Raw genomic sequence first — 10135 nt, forward strand, 5'->3', positions numbered from 1 at the left:
AAGAGGCGGCCACTGGCGGTCACCCTGAGAGCGCAAGCTGGCCCGGGACCTGCCAGGGACATAGGCAGAGGCAGCGGCATCGGAGCAGCAGCAAACACACTCACCACCCTCTCAACACCAGCTTAGGGTCATGACGGCAAAACGAAAACATGCACGCTTCTGCTCTTTGCTTCACTCACGGTTGGCGGGTTACCGCGAAAGGTTACTCACAAAGTCAACCAGGAAAGCTTTTCCCCTTCCCCTCACACTTGGACATTCTTGCCAAAGGCTGGCAACTTCAAAAACTCGACTCTTTGGCGGAAATGGTTTCGGGTTAAATGTGTTTCAGTTTGTATTTTTTCAGTTAAAAGTTTGTTTGTAAATACAGCTGGCCCCAATCTGTTTGTATGGTTTAAGGCTGGTTGTCACCACATGCCGTGAATCCATTTGTGCATTTTATGCTTGATGTATTTTTACTGTACTTCAATTCCATATAAACGCACCATGCGAGCTACTGTTGATAGAATTTTAACATTTACAGTAATATCTGGTCTATTTTGTGATATACTTATCCGCTCCATGGCGACAAATACAACTCTCAAAGCTTGGCGGCCAACAAAGTTATTACTAAAATGTTTAAATTGTGTTTGTTGCGCCCTATTACAAACATAGTAATTCGGTGTCACACTTAAAATAGTGTAGGGATTTGGTGTTCGTTCCCCTCCTACTCTTAATTTACAGTTAGGAATTAGGTTTAGAATTGATTCGATGCAAACTGACCAAATTCAAAGTTAATAGCAAACCAGAAAGCATCATTGAATCTGAGAAGGAGACTAAAGAACCAGGGAATGAATTAAACAAAGATGAAAGTATGCACAATAATGACAAATAAAATTTAGTACAAATCAATGTAAAATGCTGTGTATTAAATAAAAATGAATGGAACAAATATTCCTTGGTGGAATAGGATGAAGCAGAAAGTGGTTCTGATAGAAGGTCACAGGCCTGACAGGTAAACTCTGTTTCTCCACAGATGCTGCCAGGCCTACTGTGTATTTCCAGAATTTTCTGTTGTTTCAGATTTCCAACATTCAGCAAATTCTGCCTTTTCCAAAAGAGATCTAATGTTTTTAGTAGACTTAGCACTCAGAATAGTAATCATTGCTAAGCAGCAATCATAGGAACACAAATATGTCATATTCAGCCCCTCTGGATTCTTCCACCTTTCAATTAGATATAATTGTGTTGCTTCATCTCCATTTACCAACCTTTGGTCCATATCCCTTGATTCCCTTACCTAATAAAAATCTGTTAATCTCAGTCTGAATCCAGTTTCAATTAATTCTGACTCAAAAATTAAGCTTATTACTCTTCCCTTCGCAGCCTCTTTCGAAGAAGAAATTCTTGATTTTCACTAGCCTTTGTGATTGCACTCTTGCATGACTCATCTCCAATTTTCAAATTTTTAAAATTTAGCCACAGGATGTAGGCATCACTGGCAAGGGGTGCATTACTTGCTGTTGGAAAGTGATGGTGAGCCACGTGCTTGAATGCTACTGAGTGGCTTCCAAGGCCATTTCAAAGGGCAGGGAAGAGTCACCACACTTAATGTGTGTCTGGAGCCACATATAGGCCAGACTGGGTAAGGATGGCAGATTTCCTGTCCTAAAGGACATTAATGAACCTGACGGGTTTTTACAACAATTCTGTAGTTTCATAGTCACCATTATTGATAGTAGATTTTTACTCCACATGTATTTAATTAACTAAATTTAAATTCCCTACCTTCCATGGTAGGATTTGAACTGGTATTTCTGGATCACTAGTCTGGGCCTCTGGATTAGTAATTCAGTAACATAACCACAATGCAACAGTACCTTCAAATGGTCCCCCCCAGCTTATCTGAATTCCCGCATCAGACAAAATTTTCCCCAGTAATTACCTCTGTATTTAATTATTCTATAATTTCAAAGACCTCAGTTAGATCAACTCCTAGCCTTCTAAACACAAGGGAATGAAAGTCAAGTTATTGCAGCCTGCCTTCCTAATTCAATCCTTTAAGCTCTAGTATAATTTTGGTGACTGCACTGTAACCCCTCCAAGGTTATTGTTTCTAAGGTGTGGTCCCCAAAACTAAATACACTACTCCAGATGGAGGCAAGCAAAAGCCAAAAACTTTTATCTATAAAGCAGCATTAATCCATTAACATTATTGGATGCCCAAAGCACTTCATGGCAGCATTATAAAATCATATTTAACAGCTAGCCACATAAAAATATATTAGGGGAAATAACTAAAAGTTTGGTCAAAGAGGTAGTTTTTAAGGAACACCTTAAAGGAGGAAAAATAGGTAGAGACAATGGGCTTCAGGACAGAAATTCCAAAGCTTTGGACCTTGATAGTTGAAGCCATGACTGCCGATAATGGAGTGATTCAAATCAGGGATACCCGAGAGGCCAAAAATAGAAGATTGCAAATATTCTAGAGGGCTTGGTGCTGGAGGAGATTACAGAGTTAGAGAGAGGTAAGATCACAGAGAAATTTGAAAATAGGATGAAAATTTTAGAATTGAGGCATTGCTTAATCAGAAGCTAGCATTGGTCAACAAGCATGGGGGTGATGGATGAACTGGACTTGGTGATAATTATGACGTGGAGTGTGTCAAGGGTTTTTTTTGAGGAAATGGGTGGTAATGGCATATTTGAAGGAGAGGGGGAGAGTATCTGAAGAGAGAGAAAATATCAGCTAAGGTGGGAGTCAGGAACAGCAGTTGTCTGGTCAGTAGTTTAGTGGGAATAATGTCAGGGGAGCAGGGGTGAGTCTCATGGACAACATCAGCTCTGAAAAGGCATAGGGGGAGATAGGACAAAAACTAGACCAAGATACAAGTGCAGCATTAGGGCAGGGGGAAACTTGGAAGAAATTTGCTTTTTGAATTAAGGGAAGGGAGGGAGATAGCAAAGGCAACTGATTAGATGGTGTCAGTTTTAGTGATAAAGAAGTCCATGAGTTCCTCAAACTTATTGCTGGAGGCGAGGGTGGAAGAAGAAGGGGTTTAAGAACTGATTTGCATTAGAAAAAAAATCCCAAAACTATTGACAAGGCCCTCAGCCGCGTTCAGCCCATCTCCTGCGCATCCGCCCTCACTCCTTCCTCTCCCTCCCAGAACCATGATAGGGTTCCCCTTGTCCTCACTTATCACCCCACCTCCGCGTTCAAAGGAACATCCTCCGCCATTTCCGCCAACTCCAGCATGATGCCACCACCAAACACATCTTCCCTTCACCACCCCCCCCCCCACCCCCCCACCCCACCCCACCCCCCCGGGCGGCATTCCGCAGGCATAGTTCCCTCCAGGACACCCTGGTCCACTCCTCCATCACCCCCTACACCTCAACCCACTCTCATGGCACCTTCCCATGCAACCACAGAAGGTGCAACACCTGCCCCTTTACTTCCAACCTCCTCACCACCCAAGGGCCCAAACATTCCTTTCAAGTGAAGCAGCACTTCACTTGCACTTCCCTCAATTTAGTCTACTGCATTTGCTGCTCCCAATGTGGTCTCCTCTACATTGGAGATGCCAAACGCAGACTGGGTGACCGCTTTGCAGAACACCTTCGGTCTGTCCGCAAACATGACCCAGACCTCCATGTCACTTCCCATTTTAACACACCTCCCTGCTCTCAAGCCCACATGTCCATCCTTGGCCTGCTGTAATGTTCCAGTGAAGCTCAACACAAACTGGAGGACCAGGGCACTTTACAGCCTTCCGAACTGAATATTGAGTTCAACAACTTCAAATCATGGGCTCTCTCCTCCATCCCCACCCCCTTTCTGATCACCCTTTTTCCAAATTTATATTTTTTAAATATATTTTTCTTTTCCTACCTATTTTTAAATTTATTTCGATCTACCGTTTTATCTCCACCTTTTAGCCCATTTCGATCCCTTCCCCCCCACCCCAGACCCACTAGGGCCATCTGCCACTTGTTTGTCCTGCTTTCTACACTTAATGTCACCATTAGCACATTCCTTAGATAATATCATCACCATCAACACCCCTTTGTCCTTTTGACATCTTTGGCAATCTCTTCTTTGCCTCCACCTATCGCTGGCCCTCTATCCAGCTCTATCTGTCCCACCCTACCTCAACCAGCTTATATTTCACCACATTTCTATATTTCTTTAGTTCTGATGAAGAGTCATTCGGACTCCAAACGTTAACTATGTCCCTCTCCGCAGATTCTGTCAGACCTGCTAAGTTTTTACAGCTATTTTTGTTTTTGTTTCAGATTTCCAGCATCCGCAGTATTTTGCTTTTACCCCAGAACTATTATTGCATTCCAGGATAATCCAAGAATAGTGAAGTTTTGGCAGACAAAATCAGGGCCCAATTATGCTTTATGTGTTTCTGTCAGATCTGGTGGTAAATGACTAAACCTGTTGTCCACCAGATCCACTGAAGACTGCAGCCTTGGATTTAAAGTAGTGGAGATGAGGCCTTATCAGGTGGAACAGCTGTGCTGAGGAAGAGTCATTATTTTAATTGGGATTAGGGCATCAAAACTGAGGGTGTGGTTGAGCAGATTATTAGTCACAGAAATTATATGGTGTATGGAGAGTCAAAGTCCAGACAGTTGGGTTTTTGAAAGTGCATTTGCAAATGAATTGGGAGAGAGTTTTTCCAAGGACAGGCAGAGGAGAAAGTAGGGATAGGAGGGGAAAGGGCAATGTGTGAGAGTAGTGCAAGGAAATAATCAGCAATGGCCTTATCTGTGATTGATATGCTGAAATAGCAAGGCCAAATGAGATGGCATTGCTGTGAATATGGGTCATGGAGTTTACATGGAGGGAAGAGATTAAGGCCATGATGTGGCACCATCATCCACAGTTCATGAATGGCAAGGCCCTTGTTCATGAGGGAAGGGGATTCTGGAGGGAGATGCAGAGAGGGACGGTGAAAGCAGCGATCACAGGGTCAGCATTGCTAGGGATGAGTTGTACAGGGAGGAAGTTCACAAGATTAGTCCTCAACGGGCCTACTGGTGAGATTGGTGAGAAGGTTGGTGAGAGAATAGGATGAAGCAGTTGGGGTTGCTTCAGCAATGAGTGCTTTAATGGACCCTTAGGAGGATGCAAAAAGTGGGAAACTTTAGGCTTACCTAAGAGAGGGTGTCAAGGATGACAATAATAACAAATTGCATTTACATAATACTTTTAACATAGTAAAATGACCCAAGGTGCTTCACAGGAATGATACCAAACAAAATTTTACACTGAGCCACAAAAGGAGATAATAGGACAGATGATCTAAAGTTTGGTCAAGGAGGTAAATTGTAAGAGTATCTTAAAGGAGAGAAAGGCAGAGAGGTTTAGGGAGGGAATTATAGAGTTTAGGGCTAAAAGTACAGTCATTAACAACTGAAATAGAGGATGCACAAGAGGTCAGAATTGGAGGAGCACAGAGGGCCAGGATTCGATGTGTTGGGTATAGTTGTCATCCAGAGATCACTGTGGGGGGACAAGGATGGTGACACGGATCACAGGAGTGGGCATAGAAATGGTGCCTGGGTTGGACTCAGAAAGATAAGGAATGTGCAGATTAACAGTAATAGGGTCCAGGGTGATGGGAGGAGAATCAAGGCTATCTGAGGGGAGAGTGAAGGTGACATCAGTGGGGGGGTGAGGGTGGGTCAACAGTGATGGGGGGATGTTGGGGGACGGGGGGGCTGGGGGGGGTGGGTAAAAAATGATGGAGACAGTTTGAAATGAAACACACACCATCCTGAGATGAAACCAGCTCCGGACCAAGGCAACGCCCTCGATGTCCAAGTGCAAAATATCACTGTGGGAGGGTCTGCTCAAGTGGGTGGGGTTCAAGGTCAACACAACTGGACAGCTAAAGGGAAATCTTAATAATCATGTGGCAAATGTATGAAAGCTTTCTCATTTGTTATTCATCATTATTTGGTAAAGGCCACATGGCAGCAGGTCTGGCCCAGTGGGTTCTCACTACCAGAAGATCCCAGCAAGGTGTAGAGCTGCCATTCACTCTGAGCCACTGGCCATCAGCTCCAGGCAGAGTTAGGGAAGAAGGGGGGAAGGGAGGATGAGGATGTCTACAACAGGCATGGAGGTGAATGGCAGCCAAGTTGTGACTGCAAACCTCCATCCTCCTGGGGAAATGGACCTGCCTGACAAGGGCTCATGTGGTTAGTCTTTCCACTGTGATGAGGTCTCTCCATAGAGTTTCGAAGACAGCGGACACAAACAGAATCGTGTCTCACACATTGCCGCTATTATCCTTGTCAAACAGCAATGTCTCCATGTGCAGCCATATATTAGAGAGGAAGACTCATCCTTGGTCCAGTCCTAGCAGCAATAATGAATCCAAGAGGCTTCCAACCAGTGCAATATAACATATATTTTGGAGTGCAGAAACTAATTATAATCATTGAACACCTGTGCCCCCAGTGGTCTTTCAATATTTTTAATTTTCTACCACTACATCTAGGTGCTCCTCCAACACCTGCAACAGAGGTGGAGGCAGCCTCCTGACTACCTTGCCCTGTTGTCTGTGATGACTTAGGCGGCATCCTCTGGAGGGTCCTGGCCTGCTTTGGGTCTCCACAGCAGGTGCACCCTTCTCAGCCTGCGCGGCTGGATTTGACGGTGTCATAGGCAGAGAGGATTGGGAATGCCTAGACACCCTTGAATGCCCCTGGGCTATCTGCCTGATGCTCTTCCTCCCTTTGGTGCCTAACTGTCCCCCCCCATCCCCCCCCTTCCCACCAACTCCTTGAGGAGAAGGGGGACCTGGAGAGAGGTCAAGGTGCACTGTCCCCCTCTTGCTTAGCTACTGGGGATGTGCTCGGACCTGTACTCCACTGCTGTAACACATCTCCAACAGAAACTGGGCATTCTGCTGGAACAGGTTCTCCATAGTTCTCCATCCTTCCCATGGACACACCAATGCACTCACATGTCAGAGCTACTGCATCAGAAAGCACAGACATGGACTCCTCTGCCTCACATGCCACTCTGTTGAGGGCCACTGACACATCTGACTGATGTTCCCCTGCAACTCGCTGATATGCCAGCATCCTCTCCATGGCCACTTCCAGACTCAGTCTCAGCTGAAGCCTGTTCTCCAGCAGTCTTCTGAGTGCCAGAGACCTTGGCTGTCATTGTCTCCTCCTGCTGTGGAGACGTGTCTGTGTGGTGACCAGAGTGTGAGCTTGAGCCTAAACTAGACACGTGCCAGGTGAATGTTGTGGTGTACAGGTGAGAAGTTGTCCTCATCATCTTCTGAGGTCTCCTGCAGGCTGAGGCTGGCATGTGGGGGCTGGCCTTGCCCTCTTCCTGTAGGCACATTGGATGGACAGAAGAGAGAGTGAGTGACCGCCTAAGCTGGCTCAAACCTGGCACTCATCAATCACCTTGGTTTTCCGGGGTTGTCTGGATTATGCAGGTTTCCTCACTAGCTGGTTGGGGGATGCTGACTCGCTGTCAGCACAGGCATGGTCACGGTCCTGCCCTGCCAGCTTGGCAGCCTGCTGTTCAAACTGTGTAAGGGCCGGAGCTCAGGCATTCCCTCTCTTGTTTTCTCTCTCTCTCCTATTGTGGGCCACCCTCTGCTGCATAAAGACAGGCAGATGGATTGTGAGCACGTATGAAGAAAGAGCAGGTCACAGGCTGCTAATTCTGTGGTTGCTAATTGACCTCATGAATCCCCAAAACCCGACCTCCATCTGCATGGCACAAGTGAGGAGTGAGATGGAATAGTCTCCAGATGCCTGGATGAGTGCAGTTTCCAGAACACTCAGGAAGCTGGACAGCATCTAGGACAAAGCAGGCCTCTTGATTGACAACCCATCCAACACCCTCAACATTCAGCCCCTCCACCACCAGTACATAGTGGCAGCAGTGTGTTCCATGTGCAAAATGCACTGCAGCAAGTCACCAAGCCTCCTGGAACAGCACCTTCCAACCCCACAAGCTCTACCAGCTAGAAGGACAAGGGCAGCAGATGCATGGAGGCAGCAGCACCTGCAGTTGCCCACTATGCCGTCACTGTGGATGGGTGAAAATCCTTCAGTACCCACACAATTAGTACAGCACATGGACTGCGGGGCTTCAATAAGGCAGCAGCCCACCACCTTGTCAAGGACATTTAGGGATGGGCTGGAATTCAGAGCAGGGCAGCCCCTCGATTGGTGGATTCAGATCTGGAAGTCCTCCTCAAGGTCAATAGAGAGAGAAGGGAGATCCTTTTATCAGAGGGTGGCAGGAGGTGGCCACCCACCCAGACTAAGCAGGCCTGGATGGAGATAGCTGATAGTCAGTAGGAGGAGTCTAATGCATAGAAATTGGATCCATTGTTGGAAAAATTGAACCATCAGCTACGTTCTGGCAAGGTGAGTGCAACCATCAACCCTCAGAACAGGCCTCTGCTATTCACATTCCAGCAGACACACTTGCTGAGCAGCCTCTGGGCACATGCTGCTCCACAGGTATGTGCCCAGGGCATTTATAAACCCGTCGGAATGGGTCAGAGCCAGAGTACTGCTAAGGACCTATAACCACCTAAGTATGTAGCTTCTATGAATAGAAGCAGCTGGCATTGGCCATAGAGGCCAGCAATACCTTGACAGTTCCCCACCTTCACATTATCACCGCCATTGAGGAGGGAGTTATGGACATTGCTAGGGGCACTGAGCAGGAGGAAACTGGGCTAGATGAAATGGGCACCCATGGTGAAGATGGTGATTAGAGAATGCAATGTATTTTCTAAGGTGTTGCTTTACACTCCAACCTGTCCAACAGCATGCCAAATACAAAGTGACGTTCGTAAGCCTCATCACTGCAGAGGCCTCTGCTATCCAAAGCTAATTCTCATGATCTCTTCTTTTATCTGCCCCAGCTGCAGGCATTGATGCAATTAGACCTCACCATTACCATCACCAAGCCAAGCGCAGCAAAAGCAGAGTTCAGAAGAAGCATCATCACACCTTAAACGAGCAACCTCCATCAATGCAGATACAGTCACCTTGGTGGGCCTTTGCATGAGATTAGTTAGCATGGCACTGGGTGATGAGCATGGCCCTAGTGTACAGGAGGAGGTGCCAGAGGCAGAGTCACCTTGGAGGACAGACAGAGTTCTGCTCAGCTGGGAATAGTTGTAGGTCCTCAGGAGTCACAGGAAAGGAGGATCTAACTAGACCAGCATCAATAGACATGCTCCCGCATGTCAGAGTTCCCAGTGGCTGTGTGGAGCTATGGGCCGAGAATGGAGAAGTCCAGCAAGCTTATGTGCATCGCCATAACTCAGGATTTTAAGTGCATGAGCTCCTCCATTGAGGTAGTGGCCAACCTCACGGAGAGTTATATGCGGCAGCGCTTGGAACACATACAGGAACTGTGCATTGGCATTCACAAGTTTCATTCCACACTCTGAAACATTGGTTGGTGGCAGTCAGGGAAGTTTGGGTGCAATGCCAGTTGTGCACTAACTGATGCTTCGCTCCAGCCATTCAGAGTGCCATCCAAGGGCTGAAACAGTCACTGAGGAAGATGAGGGTGTCACCCCTCATGGGGCAACATCATCATCATCGACCTCCTTGGTCCTCCTGACAGAGGAAGCAACTCTGCACAGGGCCCAGTGACGGAGGCTGCCCCTGCAATGATGCAAGTGCAGCAACCTCGGGCACCTATATGCCAAGGACCACCTCCACGTGCATCTCAACCAAAAACAAATGAGCTGGCTGGCTCCACCTTCTCAGAGGCTACAAGGGGAGAACTGCATGGATGTGGCCAAACACTGAGTGGGTCACTAGAGAGTCTTCAACCATACCTGTGCATTCTTCTCTTTTATGAGCAACATTTAAATATTGACACATGAAGCCAGACGTGTGAGCCTCTTTTTAATTTGTGATGTAACAAGAAAAGAAGTGTGAAGTGATGAGGACAAAAGTGATGAGTGGTTTGCCTACGGTGAAGGTGAAAACTCTGGCCATAGTGCTTCCTTCATTGGCAGTAACAGTTTACATGTTCCAGGCTGTGTTTTCAATGGAGGTGTGAGCACAGGCAGCTCAGAGTGACTTCCACACCACGCCATTCCCTAAGTGTCAGAGCGACTCATCTGAAACTTGC

The sequence above is a fragment of the Carcharodon carcharias genome, chromosome 3, assembly GCF_017639515.1.
Source record: "Carcharodon carcharias isolate sCarCar2 chromosome 3, sCarCar2.pri, whole genome shotgun sequence".
In the NCBI taxonomy this organism is placed as follows: Eukaryota; Metazoa; Chordata; class Chondrichthyes; order Lamniformes; family Lamnidae; genus Carcharodon; species Carcharodon carcharias.